At 32.1% G+C, this 17,061-nt stretch overlaps 1 protein-coding gene across 2 annotated transcripts in view; it reads right to left on the bottom strand.

Annotated features, from left to right (window-relative positions):
* Positions 1-17,061, bottom strand: part of LOC111422666 (tyrosine-protein phosphatase 3) — a 100,166-nt gene that overhangs the window by 47,288 nt on the left and 35,817 nt on the right. Inside the window, exon 1 of one of the 2 annotated variants that reach the window (XM_071195408.1) lies at positions 10,735-11,039. The exons of the other annotated variant lie outside the window; for it this stretch is intronic. The gene's annotated coding sequence lies outside the window, so the exon portion shown is untranslated. Of the gene's footprint in view, positions 1-10,734; positions 11,040-17,061 lie in introns of those variants that run through there. 2 annotated transcript variants of the gene reach the window in all.

The raw sequence follows: 17,061 nt of genomic DNA, 5'->3' as shown, positions 1-17,061 counted from the left end.
AACCACTGCCTCGGCAGCATGGCTGCCTCGACTTCTAAGTAATGCATTTGTATTAAAAGAAGTTTTACTTCATTTTAAGTACTAGAACCATTGCCTCGACAGCATAGCTGCCTCGGCTTTTAAGTAATGCATTTGTATTAAAAAGAGTTTTACTTAATTTTAAGTACTAAAACCACTGCCTCGGCAGCATAGCTGCCTCGACTTCTAAGTAATGCATTTGTATTAAAAGAAGTTTTACTTCATTTTAAGTACTAGAACCATTGCCTCGACAGCATAGCTGCCTCGGCTTTTAAGTAATGCATTTGTATTAAAAAGAGTTTTACTTAATTTTAAGTACTAAAACCACTGCCTCGGCAGCATAGCTGCCTCGGCTTTTAAGTAATACATTTGTATTAAAACGAGTTTTACGTAATTTTAAGTATTAGGGTGTTTCTAAATTGATGCGAAAGATTTCAAGGAGTGATTTTTTCAGCAAGAATTAACTCCTATAATACTTTGCATCAAAACTTTTTAATGCGTCTACATTTTTCTATTTAAAAACTTGATTTAAATAGAGGGATTCAATACGTAACTTTTTTGTCTCTTGACATTGTTAGTTTAATCACAAAAACATAAAATAACACACACGCTCAAGTGAATTAATTCAGAGATTGATTATTATTAAGTGAAAGAAAAGATTTGATCTCATCATTATTTTATTTTTTGTGATCAAACTAACAATAACTTTGCAGGGCTATAACTTGGAGGAGAAGAGGTTTTGACCAAAAAGTTATATGAAAGACACCCCTTGAAATCTTTCGCATCAATTTAGAAACACCTGTATATCAAAATTATATATTTTTTGTGTTTATTGAACATTTTACTTTACGTTTACGCAAATATTTTTGTTATATTGTTTTCAATTTTTTTTTTATTTACAATTTTTTATGTAAAGTACGATAATGTAATATTTTTTCTAATAAACAATAACTCTTATTGTGTTATTATGGAAGGACTAAGCATCAAAGTTTGGGTCTGAGATACCTAATGTTAGTTCTAGTTTTAATTCAATAAAAGTATACAACAATCTAACGCTGAATAAGAACTAAGACCAGCACTAGAACTAACACTACACCTAGAAACATTTGGGTTTAACTCTGCGTCTTTTGAGGAACCTGGATTTGTTATAAAGTAGTTGTTAATTATTTAGACAAATATTAAACGATACCCAATTACTGTTTTTAATGATTTTGAACACCATGAGATAGCTATAAATCCATTTCCAATCATTTTGGACAATTTTTGCTACTTATAAACCAATTTTGGACAATGTTGGTACAGTTTTCAGTAGTTCTAAGTAATTTCGAGTAGATATAAACTACTGTTTATACATTTAGACAAGTTTTCAATGACTATCAATTAGTTTTCAGTCATTTTGAACAACATGAATAGCTTCAAATCTAGTTGTTAATCATTTAGACAAGTATTAAACGATACCCAATCGGTTTTTAATGATTTTGAACAACATAAGATAGCTATAAATCCATTTCCAATCATTTTGGACAATTTTGCTACTTATAAACCAATTTTGGACAATGTTGGTGCAGTTTTCAGTAGTTCTAAGTAATTTCGAGTAGATATGAACTAGTGTTTATACATTTAGACAAGTTTTCAATGACCATCAATTAGTTTTCAGTCATTTTGATCAACATGAATAGCTTCAAATCTAGTTATTAATCATTTAGACAAGTATTAAACGATACCCAATCGGTTTTCAATGATTTTGAACAACATAAGATAGCTATAAATCCATTTCCAATCATTTTGGACAATTTTGCTACTTATAAACCAATTTTGGACAATGTTGGTGCAGTTTTCAGTAGTTCTAAGTAATTTCGAGTAGATATGAACTAGTGTTTATACATTTAGACAAGTTTTCAATGACCATCAATTAGTTTTCAGTCATTTTGATCAACATGAATAGCTTCAAATCTAGTTATTAATCATTTAGACAAGTATTAAATGATACCCAATCGGTTTTCAATGATTTTGAACAACATAAGATAGCTATAAATCCATTTCCAATCATTTTGGACAATTTTGCTACTTATAAACCAATTTTGGACAATGTTGGTGCAGTTTTCAGTAGTTCTAAGTAATTTCGAGTAGATATGAACTAGTGTTTATACATTTAGACAAGTTTTCAATGACCATCAATTAGTTTTCAGTCATTTTGATCAACATGAATAGCTTCAAATCTAGTTATTAATCATTTAGACAAGTATTAAATGATACCCAATCGGTTTTCAATGATTTTGAACAACATAAGATAGCTATAAATCCATTTCCAATCATTTTGGACAATTTTGCTACTTATAAACCAATTTTGGACAATGTTGGTGCAGTTTTCAGTAGTTCTAAGTAATTTCGAGTAGATATGAACTAGTGTTTATACATTTAGACAAGTTTTCAATGACCATCAATTAGTTTTCAGTCATTTTGATCAACATGAATAGCTTCAAATCTAGTTATTAATCATTTAGACAAGTATTAAACGATACCCAATCGGTTTTCAATGATTTTGAACAACATAAGATAGCTATAAATCCATTTCCAATCATTTTGGACAATTTTGCTACTTATAAACCAATTTTGGACAATGTTGGTGCAGTTTTCAGTAGTTCTAAGTAATTTCGAGTAGATATGAACTAGTGTTTATACATTTAGACAAGTTTTCAATGACCATCAATTAATTTTCAGTCATTTTGATCAACATGAATAGCTTCAAATCTAGTTATTAATCATTTAGACAAGTATTAAACGATACCCAATCGGTTTTCAATGATTTTGAACAACATAAGATAGCTATAAATCCATTTCCAATCATTTTGGACAATTTTGCTACTTATAAACCAATTTTGGACAATGTTGGTGTAGTTTTCAGTAATTCTATGTAATTTCGACTAGCTATGAACTAGTGTTTATACATTTAGACAAGTTTTCAATGACTATCAATTAGTTTTCAGTCATTTTGAACAACATGAATAGCTTCAAATCTAGTTGTTAATCATTTAGACAAGTATTAAACGATACCCAATCGGTTTTCAATGATTTTGAACAACATAAGATAGCTATAAATCCATTTCCAACCATTTTGGACAATTTAGCTACTTATAAACCAATTTTGGACAATGTTGGTGCAATTTTCAGTAGTTCTAAGTAATTTGGACTTGCTATGAACTAGTCTTTATACCTTTAGACAAGTTTTCAATGACTATAACTAGTTTTCAAACTTTTTGAGCAACATGGATTGTTTACAAGCTAGTTGGTAATCATTTAGACAAGTATTAAATGATGCCTAATCGGTTTTCAATGATTTTGAACAACACGAGATAGCTATGAATCCATTTCTAATCATTTTGGACAATTTAGCTACCTTATCTATATTATGAAGAATGTTGGTGCAGTTAAATAATAAAAATATACAACAACCTAGCACTGAATAACAACTAAAGCCAGAATTAACACTAACACTACCACTACAATTAATACTAAACCTAGAACTAGAAACATTTGTTATTCAGCGCTAGATTGTTGTATAGTTTTATTGGACCAATACTAGATCAAGAACTAGAAACATTCAGGTTTAGCTGTACGTCTCTTAAAACAGCTAAACCTAAATGATTCTAGTTCTAGGTATAGTGTTAGTTCTAATTTTACACTAGTACTGTTACTATGTATGTAGAACTAACACTATACCTAGAACTAGAATCATTTGGGTTTAGCCACACGTCTTTTAAGACGGCTAAACCCAAATGATTCTAGTTTTAACCATAATGTTATTTCCAGTGCTAGTGTTAGTTCTAGTTTTAGTTCAATTAACACCGACCGCGAAAGTCTTTGAATTTATAGAGTAAGTAACGATTTCTAACCGGAAATCTTAGGAAGAAGATTTCTTGTACAATAAAATTAAGCTTCTTGAGACTCACTCAAGACTTCTTCTTTGTAGAAAGTGTAAAACCGGATCGATTGTATCTTGTATTTTTTTTTTTTAATTTCCTTATTTTTTCCTTTTTAATCAAGTAGAAAAAGCTATCTAGGATATCCGCTTATTAAAAACGAAATCGCAAAGCGCAATAATTTATTGCTAGATTCAAGAACGAATTAGAATTAAACAAGAAATTAGTTTCATTAAATTATTAAAATTAATGGAAATTTATAAATTGTTTTGAAATCGTTTTTGTTTTATTTTTTTTGTTTACTTCTCGCCCTAGATTCTTAAAATGAGTTAACGGTACAAAAACACACCAGTTTTATTATTATTAACCCAAGAAAAGAAAATTAAACAAAATTGCTAAAAAAAAAAAGTAAAGATTTAAAAATTAATGTCATTTTTAAATTGAACAAAGAAAGATTTAGAGCGAGTAATGAAACTTTCAAATCGTCACGGTTTCATTTTAACTCATCAATTATTTTTTTTTAATTTAATTAGTCTGTCTCCAAAACACTAATTAATCAAAACTGTTCTTATTTATTTATTTATGAAAATCGATTTATTTTCTAACTGCATCTCATTTTCATTTTGCCATTAAACATCGTTCCAATTTCATTTCACTCTTTAAATCCAATGAATACTAGATTTCACCTTTAAATGTAATGATTCAAATCATTACAATAATTTAACGATTTCACTTTGTTAGATTCACTTTTTAAAGAAAACAACTTAAAACATAATTTGTTTAAAAAAAAAAAGTCTTTCTTAGAATCTCGTCGGAATCGTTCTTCGTGGAACGTGACGAGAACACGTGATTAGGTATGTGAAGGAGTGTCTTTGAGACACGCTGAGTTGGTAATATTAAAGTTTAAACGAAGAAGAATTCGAAGAAAATTGTGTCATAAAATTGTTTTTGTTTCTGTGGTGGATTAAATGTATTAAATATGTATGTATAGAGGACGGTTTCTTCTTTAAAACGATATTAACGTCATAACTTTCTAAAAAGAGCACCACATACGGAATGTTTAAATGTATGAAACTAGTTAAGTAGGACAATTTTAAACATAGTAAGAAAAAATGAACTAATTTTATACACTAAAATTGGCAGTAACAATAAAATGTTGCAAAAATTTGTGGTGAAACTCAAAGTTTTAACTCAAATTAAATTGGGAACTTTTGGAGTTTTTATTTAAAAAAGTGGTAACCGTGGAAATTTATAATTTGGAGTAACCTAATCTCAAACGTTGCTTTACAAGCTCAAAAAGTTTCATTTGATGATTTTAAAGTCTATATACAAAAAAAGTTGCAAGCCTGGAAGCTTATAATTTTGTGTAATTTAACACCTGACTATGTTCTAGTTCCAACAAGACAACGATCCAAAACATACGTCGTACCTTATGAAACAGTCTCCTGGTCGTGAACCTGATATGTGAACCCCATTGAAGATTTGTGGGGAGAAGTTAAATTTCAGTTAAAAAACAGCAACTGCCAAAACTAAAGCGAATTGAGAAATTAAATTTGTACAATTTGGGATAGAATCTCGCCAAACTGCACCAAAAAGTTAGTGGACTCAATGCCACGGCGAATGTAGGCGATAGTTGACGCCAATGGAGGACCTATTCACTTTTCCTTTACTGTACACTCAATTTTGTGACGTGAATTTCGTATCATTTGTCATTATTATTAATACTGTGATTATTTTATTTGGAAAACTGGATTATTTTGTATTCAAATTAGTTAATAAGATTGTTGTCAATATATATATATCACAAACTTTAAAATAAATTAATAATTATTTGAAATATTCACAATTATCTATCTTCCATTCTCCTGTATACTCAATTTTGTATGTTTTTGACTGTAACTTTTTGATTTTCTGTTTTATGACATGTGAGTTTTTATAAATAATTTTTTTCTGATGTGGCATAATGGTTATTTCACGAAACCATATAATAAAAGAAAAAATACAGCGGATAAAAAAATAATCTATGTTCATTTTGTCACATTTGTTCAAATCGGGCATTTTTGAAGTTTTTATATAAAAAAGTGGCAACCGTGGAAGCTTATAACCCAACCCAGCCCAACCCAACCTCAAGAAGTTTCATTTCTTAATTAGTAACCGTTTTGGACAAAAAATTTTTTTCTAAAACCATGTTTTTAACAAACGTCAAAATTTATGATTTTTAAGTCTTTCTATAAAACAAAGTTGCAACCCTGGAAGCTTATAATTTGGTGTAACTTAACCTCAAACGTTCCTTTATAACCTCAAAAAGTGTCATTTCTTAATTCGTAACCGGGCTGGAGAAAAATTTGTTTCCTTAAACCACGTTGTTATTAGACGCCAAATGAAACTAGGGATTTTTTAAGTTTTTATATAAAAAAGTGGCAACCGTGGAAGTTTATATTTTGGAGTAATCTAACCTCAAACGTTCCTTTATAACCTCAAGAAGTTTCATTTCTTAATTCGTAACCGTTTTGGAGAAAAAAGTTTTTCCTAAAACTACGCTTTTAACAAATGTCAAAATTGATGATTTTTAAGTCTTTCTATAAAAAAAAGTTGCAACCCTGGAAGCTTATAATTTGGTGTAACTTAACCTCAAACGTTCCTTTATAACCTCAAAAAGTATCATTTCTTAATTCGTAACTGGGTTAGAGGAAAAAATTTTTCCTTAAACCAGGTTGTTATTACATGCCAAATTAAATTGGGGATTTTTGAAGTTTTTATATAAAAAAGTGGCAACCGTGGAAGTTTATAATTTGGTGTAATCTAGCCTCAAACGTTTCTTTACAACCTCAAGAAATTTCACTTCTTAATTCGTAACCGTTTTGGAGAAAAAATTTTTTCCTAAAACCACGTTTTTAACAAACGTCATAATTGATGATTTTTAAGTCTTTATATAAAAGAAAGTTGCAACCCTGGAAGCTTATAATTTGGTGTAACTTAACCTCAAACGTTCCTTTACAACCTCAAAAAGTATAATTTGTTAATTTGTAACCGGGTTGGAGATAAAAATTTTTCTTTAAATCACGTTGTTATTAAACGCCAAATTAATTTGGGGATTTTTGAAGTTTTTATATAAAAAAGTGGCAACCGTGGAAGTTTATAATTTGGTGTAATTTAACCTCAAACGTTACTTTACAACCTTAAGAAGTTTCATTTCTTAATTAGTAACCGTTTTGGAGAAAAAATTTTTTCTTAGAACCATGTTTTTAACAAACGTCAAAATTGATGATTTTTAAGACATTATATAAAAGAAAGTTGCAACCCTGGAAGCTTATAATTTGGTGTAACTTAACCTCAAACGTTCCCTTATAACCTCAAAAAGTGTCATTTCTTAATTCGTAATCGGGTTGGAGAAAAAAAGCTTTCCTTAAACCACGTTATTATTAGATGCCAAATTAAATTGGGGATTTTTGAAGTTTTTATATAAAAAGGTGGCAACCGTGGAAGTTTATAATTTGGTGTAATCTAACCTAAAACGTTTCTTGACAACCTCGAGAAGTTTCATTTCTTAATTCGTAACCGTTTTGGAGAAAGAATTTTTTCCTTAAACCACGTTTTTAACAAACGTCAAAATTGATGATTTTTAAGTCTTTCTATAAAAGAAAGTTGCAACCCCGGAAGCTTATAATTTGGTGTAACTTAACCTCAAACGTTCCTTTATAACCTCAAAAAGTGTCATTTCTTAATTCGTAACCGGGCTGGAGAAAAATTTGTTTCGTTAAACTACGTTGTTATTAGACGTCAAATGAAACAGGGGATTTTTGAATTTTTTATATAAAAAAGTGGCAACCGTGGAAGTTTATAATTTGGTGTAATTTAACCTCAAACGTTACTTTACAACCTTAAGAAGTTTCATTTCTTAATTAGTAACCGTTTTGGAGAAAAAAATTTTTCTTAAAACCATGTTTTTAACAAACGTCAAAATTGATGATTTTTAAGACTTTATATAAAAGAAAGTTGCAACCCTGGAAGCTTATAATTTGGTGTAACTTAACCTCAAACGGTCCTTTATAACCTCAAAAAGTATCATTTCTTAATTCGTAACTGGGTGGGAGAAAAAAATTTTCCTTAAACCACGTTGTTATTAGATGCCAAATAAAACTGGGGACTTTTGAAGTTATTATATAAAAAAGTGGCAACCGTGGAAGTTTATAATTTGGTGTAACCTAACCTCAAACGTTTCTTTACAACCTCAAGAAGTTTCATTTCTTAATTAGTAACCGTTTTGGAGAAAAATTTTTTTCCTAAAACCACGTTTTTGACAAACGTCAAAATTGATGATTTTTAAGTCTTTATATAAAAGAAAGTTGCAACCCTGGAAGCTTATAATTTGGTGTAATTTAACCTCAAACGTTCCTTTATAACCTCAAAAAGTATCATTTCTTAATTCGTAACTGGGTTGGAGGAAAAAATTTTTCCTTAAACCACGTTGTTATTACATGCCAAATTAAATTGGGGATTTTTGAAGTTTTTATATAAAAAAGTGGCAACCGTGGAAGTTTATAATTTGGTGTAATCTAACCTCAAACGTTTCTTTACAACCTCAAAACGTTTATTTCTTAATTTATAACCGGGTTGGAGGTTAAAAATTTTAAATCTAAATCACGTTATTAAACGCCAAATTAATTTGGGGACTTTTGAAGTTTTTTATAAAAAAGTGGCAACCCTGGAAGTTTATAATTTGATGTAACTTAAACGTCAAACGTTGCTTTATAAGCTCAAGAAGATTCAGTTCTTAATTTATAACCGTTTTAGAGAAAGAATTTTTTCCTTAATCCCCAAATTGGGGATTTTTAAGTTTTTATATAAAATAAAGTGGCAACCATGGTAGCTTACAATTTTGTATAACCTAACCTCAAACTATCCTCTATTTTATAACATTAATAAGTTTATTAATATTATTACTTCCCATCTTGTTATAATAATTAGGTGAATAAAAAACTTTGTTTTTGAGATGGGTAAATTTTATTTTCGGCTCAACCGGTTTCAACTATTTTTAGTCATCTTCAGCAGCTTTAGCCACCTAATACATATTAAAAATTAATTTACAAACTACACATTAAAATTGTTTGTCTTTTGATAGAAAACACATGCTTTTTAGGTTATCTTACATAAATTAACTTACGTCAATTTTACTTTTAATTTTCAAAATCTGGATTCATCTTCTTATTTATAATCGTTTTCTTAAATTCTTTGTTGTTAATTAGTGTCAAAAATGTTCAAGGAGATCTATCAAGGACATTTGAAAGCCACGAAGGTCTACGACAGAGAGATGGGCTGTCATGTCTGCTTTTTAGCATTGTCCTTGAAAAGGTAGTATGAGATGCAAGAACAATACTCAACAAGTCAACGACATAAATATTAAAAACGGGGGCGGAGAAGATAAATTTTACAAAGACTAAGTATATGGTGGCAAAGGCTGGTGGTGGAAACATAAAAGAACATTTTGAAGTTGGAGATGACAAGATAGAAACGGTTAGGAGTTTCTTATACCTACTTGGGATCTCTGATGAATAATAAAAATTCGGCCAGCGAATCAGTCCAACCTAACAAATGCTTCCATGGGCTTAAAAACGACTTCACCTCTAAGTTATCAAGAAAAAACAAATTAGTCCTATACAAGAGCTTAATACAACCAGTATTTATGTATGGGACAAAAACATGGAGTTTAATGCAGAAAGAATACAAGAGCTTAATTCGACCAGTATTTATCTATGGGACAAAAACATGGACCTTAATGCAAAAAGAATACAAGAACTTAATTCGACCAGTATTTATCTATGGGATAAAAACATGGACCTTAATGCAGAAAGAATACAAGAGCTTAATTCGACCAGTACTTATCTATGGGATAGAAGCATGGACCATAATTCAGAAAAACCGCGTCTGACGTTGGCGTTATAATTTCTAGTTGTATTGAGAACCAGAGATAATAAACTTTATTAAAGTGCAAAGGTTAAGGTGGATAGGCTTGACGATTTGTGGACGATGTGGAGGAGGACAAAAGAAGGCTGAAGGGATGGAGAAAACACACGCAGAATGGAGACGTTTGGAAGGAACTGTTAAGGCAGATCAATATTCAAACCAACTATAGAGTCAAGCATGATCATGTAGAAAGCCATGTATTGGCTTATTTCATATATTATACAATTTTGCCAAAAAAAAAGAGTTATGAAACTCTACCTACAATACCATATGATATGAACGCAATTTTATGGCTTTGATCCTTACACTTAGAAGTTTATAATCTGGCATAATGCTGTAACGAACCGCAAACCTTCCTTTATAACTTTAACAAACTTTTAGTTCTTAATTCCTAATCGTTTTGATGTGCTACATGCTTATATGATTACATAAAGGAATAAAATCTTTCAATTTTGACATTGACAGGTAAAAATTTGACGTCTAAATGACATCTTAAATTTGAACGTACCCCAAAAAATCAAAAATTAATTTAAATTACAAGATATTATTTGGAACATTTACACATTTAGTAAATTCCATTGATTTACATTATAAAATTACATCGAAATGAGTTGTATTGTGATGAATCATGTGAAATTGCCTACATTTCAAACCCAACGTACAACAATAGAAACGCATTACATGCACGAATCGTATGCAAAAACCTATTATCTTAAAAGAATTATAAAATCGAAAGTGTTTCCCATGATGTAAAAGGATATAAAACGTAATCGTTACATCTAACTTATTTATTATCTAAAAAAAAATTAATTAATATAAAAATTAATCTCACCCAAATCAAATTAATTTCTTTCCTTTAAAACGATTAATTTTAAACTCTCAATGTATTATTAACAACAAAATTTGACAAACATTTTAAACCACAAAGTCATCACGCATCGATAATTCGAAAAAATAACAAAACTGAAGTGTCTTTAAACTTATTAAATCATCACTTAAACAAATTTAATTTTAATATCGTTTATTTAGAAAAATCGTTCGTTTACACTCGAGTTATTTAAACAATTGTGCGTATTAACGTAACAATTTTAAAACACAACGACGCGAACCCCACGATTTCTAAACCTCAAGTGAACCGACGACCGAGTTCGCGTTGGGTTTATAATAACACAACCAAGTGAACGAAGTCAGCTTCTACGTCACTAAAAGCAACTAAAGCCATCGTGGTCGTCGATACACGTTAATAGAAAGCATCTCTAATCGAGTAACCATAGCGACGATATTTTATATATAAAGCTACCTTGAAAATTTTTTTATCTACTCGAAAAATTATCATCTTATCAGATACGGTTAGATATTATACTTATTATTATTGTTTTTGCAGATTAAGGTGATTCATGGTTTCGACAATCCAAATTTAAAGTTGCGATACTTTGTTATTGATTTGTTTAATAATTCGTTAGATTTGGTTTATTATTACATTTCGAATTATTAGAACGGAAATATTATACGGTGGGTTTTGCTAATCGAAATGGGCGTTGAATTTAGAAATATTAAATTACTGAAATTATTGATTATGGGGCAATATGGTTCTTTTCTCTTGTAATTTGTTATTTTTAATTTTATTGGGATTGCATCAAAAGGAAATTGAATTTATTTAAAATAATATGTAATACAAGTAAATAAAATCTTATTAAGAAATTTAATAGTTAAATTAATACACTTGGAAGAAAAATGTGTAAAAGTGGTTGCCTATAAAGTATGAATGAGTTATTGCTTAATGAATTGGGGAAATAACACAAATTTTGATGAAATCGGAATTAATCATTTAAAAGAATTTTTTTTAATCAATTTATTTCTCAATTTTAATGAAATAATGAAATTAAAAAATCTTCACGATGTAAGAATTAATAATATAAATAAAAATGCAAAAATTTGAGATATATGGAAAGTTTGTGTGGAAATTGGTTCTGAATACCGAGAAGAAGTAATTAATTATACTGCTCAGACTCCAAAATTTTAGATAAACCCTTTAATTACAATATCTGCATTTTAGACTGCTGCAAAATATCTGAAATCACCTTAACCACAATGCAATACCAACACATTCTGAACTAAAAAAATGCCTTAGACGCACATCTCTCAGTATGGGTAAATCCGAAACTTTCTAGTTCAAGGTCTAGTGTTAGTTCTAGTTTTAGTTGAATAAAAATATACAACATGGTAATATCTTATGATAATTAGCGCTACCTACCACTATTACTAGAACTAACACTAGACCAAGAAATAGAAACATTCGGATTTAGTCGCACGTCTCTCAAGACGGCTAAATCCAACTGATTCTAGTTCTAGGTCTAGTGTTAGTTCTAGTGGTAGGGCTAGTGTAAAACTAGAACTAACACTAGACCGAGAACTAGAAACACTCGGATTTAGCCACACGTCTCTCAAGACGGCTAAACCCGAATGATTCTAGTTCTAGGTTTTGTGTTAGTTCAAGTGATAGTGCTAGTGTAAAACTAGAACTAACACTAGAACTAGAAAGTTTCGAGTTTAGTCGCACGTCTCTCAAGACGGCTAAACCCGAATGATTCTAGGTCTAGTGTTAGTTCTAGTGGTAGTGCTAGTGTAAAACTAGAACTAACACTAGACTGAGAACTAGAAACATTCGGGTTTAGCCGCACGTCTCTCAAGACGGCTAAATCCGACTGATTCTAGTTCTAGGTCTAGTGTTAGTTCTAGTGGTAGGGCTAGTGTAAAACTAGAACTAACACTAGAACGAGAACTAGAAACATTCGGATTTAACCACACGTCTCTCAAGACGGCTAAACCCGAATGATTCTAGTTCTAGGTTTTGTGTTAGTTCAAGTGTTAGTGCTAGTGTAAAACTAGAACTAACACTAGAACTAGAAAGTTTCGGGTTTAGCCGCTCGTCTCTCAAGACGGCTAAACCCTACTGATTCTAGTTCTAGGTTTTGTGTTAGTTCAAGTGATAGTGCTAGTGTAAAACTAGAACTAACACTAGAACTAGAAAGTTTCGGGTTTAGCCGCACGTCTCTCAAGACGGCTAAACCCGAATGATTCTAGGTCTAGTGTTAGTTCTAGTGGTAGTGCTAGTGTAAAACTAGAACTAACACTAGACTGAGAACTAGAAACATTCGGGTTTAGCCGCACGTCTTTCAAGACGGCTAAACCCGACTGATTCTAGTTCTAGGTCTAGTGTTAGTTCTAGTGGTAGGGCTAGTGTAAAACTAGAACTAACACTAGACCGAGAACTAGAAACACTCGGATTTAGCCACACGTCTCTCAAGACGGCTAAACCCGAATGATTCTAGTTCTAGGTTTTGTGTTAGTTCAAGTGATAGTGCTAGTGTAAAACTAGAACTAACACTAGAACTAGAAAGTTTCGGGTTTAGCCGCACGTCTCTCAATACGGCTAAACCCGAATGATTCTAGGTCTAGTGTTAGTTCTAGTGGTAGTGCTAGTGTAAAACTAGAACTAACACTAGACTGAGAACTAGAAACATTCGGGTTTAGCCGCACGTCTCTCAAGACGGCTAAACCCGAATGATTCTAGGTCTAGTGTTAGTTCTAGTGGTAGTGCTAGTGTAAAACTAGAACTAACACTAGACTGAGAACTAGAAACATTCGGGTTTAGCCGCACGTCTCTCAAGACGGCTAAATCCGACTGATTCTAGTTCTAGGTCTAGTGTTAGTTCTAGTGGTAGGGCTAGTGTAAAACTAGAACGAACACTAGACTGAGAACTAGAAACATTCGGATTTAGCCACACGTCTCTCAAGACGGCTAAACCCGACTGATTCTAGTTCTAGGTTTTGTGTTAGTTCAAGTGCTAGTGTAAAACTAGAACTAACACTAGAACTAGAATGTTTCGGGTTTAGCCGCTCGTCTCTCAAGACGGCTAAACCCGAATGATTCTAGTTCTAGGTTTTGTGTTAGTTCAAGTGATAGTGCTAGTGTAAAACTAGAACTAACACTAGAACTAGAATGTTTCGGGTTTAGCCGCACGTCTCTCAAGACGGCTAAACCCGAATGATTCTAGTTCTAGGTTTTGTGTTAGTTCAAGTGATAGTGCTAGTGTAAAACTAGAACTAACACTAGAACTAGAATGTTTCGGGTTTAGCCGCTCGTCTCTCAAGACGGCTAAACCCGAATGATTCTAGTTCTAGGTTTTGTGTTAGTTCAAGTGATAGTGCTAGTGTAAAACTAGAACTAACACTAGAACTAGAATGTTTCGGGTTTAGCCGCTCGTCTCTCAAGACGGCTAAACCCGAATGATTCTAGTTCTAGGTTTTGTGTTAGTTCAAGTGATAGTGCTAGTGTAAAACTAGAACTAACACTAGAACTAGAAAGTTTCGGGTTTAGCCGCACGTCTCTCAAGACGGCTAAACCCGAATGATTCTAGTTCTAGGTCTAGTGTTAATTCTAGTGATAGTGCTAGTGTAAAACTAGAACTAACACTAGACTGAGAACTAGAAACATTCGGGTTTAGCCACACGTCTCTCAAGACGGCTAAACCCGACTGATTCTAGTTCTAGGTTTTGTGTTAGTTCAAGTGATAGTGCTAGTGTAAAACTAGAACTAACACTAGAACTAGAAAGTTTCGGGTTTAGCCGCACGTCTCTCAAGACGGCTAAACCCGAATGATTCTAGGTCTAGTGTTAGTTCTAGTGGTAGTGCTAGTGTAGAACTAGAACTAACACTAGACTGAGAACTAGAAACATTCGGGTTTAGCCGCACGTCTCTCAAGACGGTTAAACTCGAATGATTCTAGTTCTAATTCTTGTGTTAGTTCAAGTGATAGTGCTAGTGTTAGTTCTAGTGGTAGTGCTAGTGTAAAACTAGAACTAACACTAGACCGAGAACTAGAAACATTCGGATGTAGCCGCACGTCTCTTAAGACGGCTAAACCCGAATGATTCTAGTTCTAGGTCTTATGTTAGTTCAAGTGATAGTGAAAATATCGGGTTTAGCCGTGCGTCTTCAGACGCACGCTAACCAAGAGACTTTAATTCAATAAAGATATGCAACACTGTGATATATGTATAATGCTAACCAGTGCTTTGATTTCAAGAAAAAGTTTGGAATTGCATCAGTCAGACTACAACTTTATTAACCGGAGCTGTATAATGGAAGGATTTGGATTCCTGTGGAAGACTGATTTACCTCCCCACCTAGCTTATCCCGATAGTATGAACTTCTATTTCATCATACAATTTCTATCATACTTATCAATTAAATCCTTTACTCCTTTTACCTTCAAACAAGTGTCCGTGAATTCTATTGAGCGATTTCTGCTTTTGATTAAGTGTACTAGTGTTGTATGCCCGTTACAAGATCTTTTTAAAAACTATGTAAAAATGACATTTTTGCCGATTTTGCCTTTAAACTATGTCAGATAATAGTCAAAACCAATACGTAGATGATATTATCCAAAGATGATAGACTATTACATACAGCGTGTTCATGAAACATTGTAAATTTTGATGTTTATTAAATGACTTTTTCATAAGTTCTTTAAATGGAACACCTGTATATTATGTTCTGATTGAATTAAAAATAATAATTAAATTAAAAAATCTTCACGATGTAAGAAATTAATAATATGACCAAAAATTTTAGATATATGGAAACTCTGTGTGGAAATTGGTTCTAAACTTCGAGAAGAAGTTTTAAATTACACTGCCCAGACTCCAGATTTTTAGATAAATCCTATAATTACAATATTTACATTTTAGACTGATGCAAAATATCTGAAATCATCTTAACCACAATGCAGTACCTACGCATTCTAAACTAAAAACATATTGGATTTTCTTTTGAAATGTCAATCATCCCAGGAAAAATGTTGGGTATTTTTTAATTAGGAGGTGTGTTTTCAAATTGAAGCGCCAAAAAGAAGGGTTGCTATTGGTCAGTTTTAAGCGAAAATTACACCAGGAAAAGTTATCTTGGACAAAGGACTAACTTGAACATCACACATTAGTTGCAAAACCAAAAAAGCAACGATTGTACTGAACCAGTGCCGAAGGGCTATTGGAAATACTTGGGGACTAAAACCGAAAGTTACAATGTGGATCTACACTTCTGTGATAAGACCCATGGTAGCTCACGAAGCCATAGTTTGGTGGTCAGCACTAAAACATGTATGTAAAGCTAAATTGCTGCATCAATTGCAACGACTGGCCTGCCCGCTAATCAAAGGCGCTATGAAATCTACACCTACGATTGCGATGGCGAATGTATATGCTGAACGTGCTGCCCCTCGATATTTTTATCAAGTAGCCGGGATGGCGTTGCTTCGATTGCAATCAGTAAATGATAAGCAGGTTGTTAAAATGGAAATAGTCCTTTCTGTTCTATATTAACGTTCATGAAAAGATTAGGCTGCTTTTCTGACCATTGTCACTAAGAAAACTGGAGATGTTGCCGGCCGCCTAGAAACATTCGGGTTTAGCCGCACGTCTCTCAGTATGGCTAAACCCGAATGATTCTAGTTCTAGGTCTTATGTTAGTTCTAGTTTTAGTTGAATAAAAATATACAACATAGTAATATGATATGCTAACTAACGCTACCTACCACTGCCACTAGAACTATCACTAGACCTAGAACTAGAAACATTTGGGTCTGAAGACGCACGGCTAAACCCGAAACGTTCTAGTTCTAGGTCAAGTGTTAGTTCTAGTTTTAATTCTATAAAAATATGCAACACAGTGATATATGTATAATGCCAACTAGCACTTTGATTTCAAGAAAAAGTTTGGAATTGCATTAGTCAGACTACAACTTTATTAACCGGAGCTGTATGATGGAAGGATCTGGTTTCATGTGGAACACTGATTTACCTCCCCACATAGCCGATCCTGATAGTATCAACTTATTTTTTTCATATCTATCAAAAAGAAGTGTCCGTGAATTCTATTCAGTGATTTCTACTCTTGATTCAGTGTACTAGTTTTGGTTCGGATGATATTTCTTTAAATATGGTTAGGTTGTGTTATCCTCGTATTTAATACGAGGATAACACGTATTTTGAGTATTCATTGTCATATTTTCAATTTTTATCTATCAAAAGTGATGTTGAAAGATTTTACCATCCTTCCGGTTTTGTCTAAAGTGTTAGAAAAGATTATGGCGAAGCA

This window comes from Onthophagus taurus, chromosome 3 (genome assembly GCF_036711975.1).
Source record: "Onthophagus taurus isolate NC chromosome 3, IU_Otau_3.0, whole genome shotgun sequence".
In the NCBI taxonomy this organism is placed as follows: domain Eukaryota; kingdom Metazoa; phylum Arthropoda; class Insecta; order Coleoptera; family Scarabaeidae; genus Onthophagus; species Onthophagus taurus.
The sequence above is the reverse complement of the archived record's forward strand: the minus strand, read 5'-3'. Positions and strand labels throughout refer to the sequence as shown.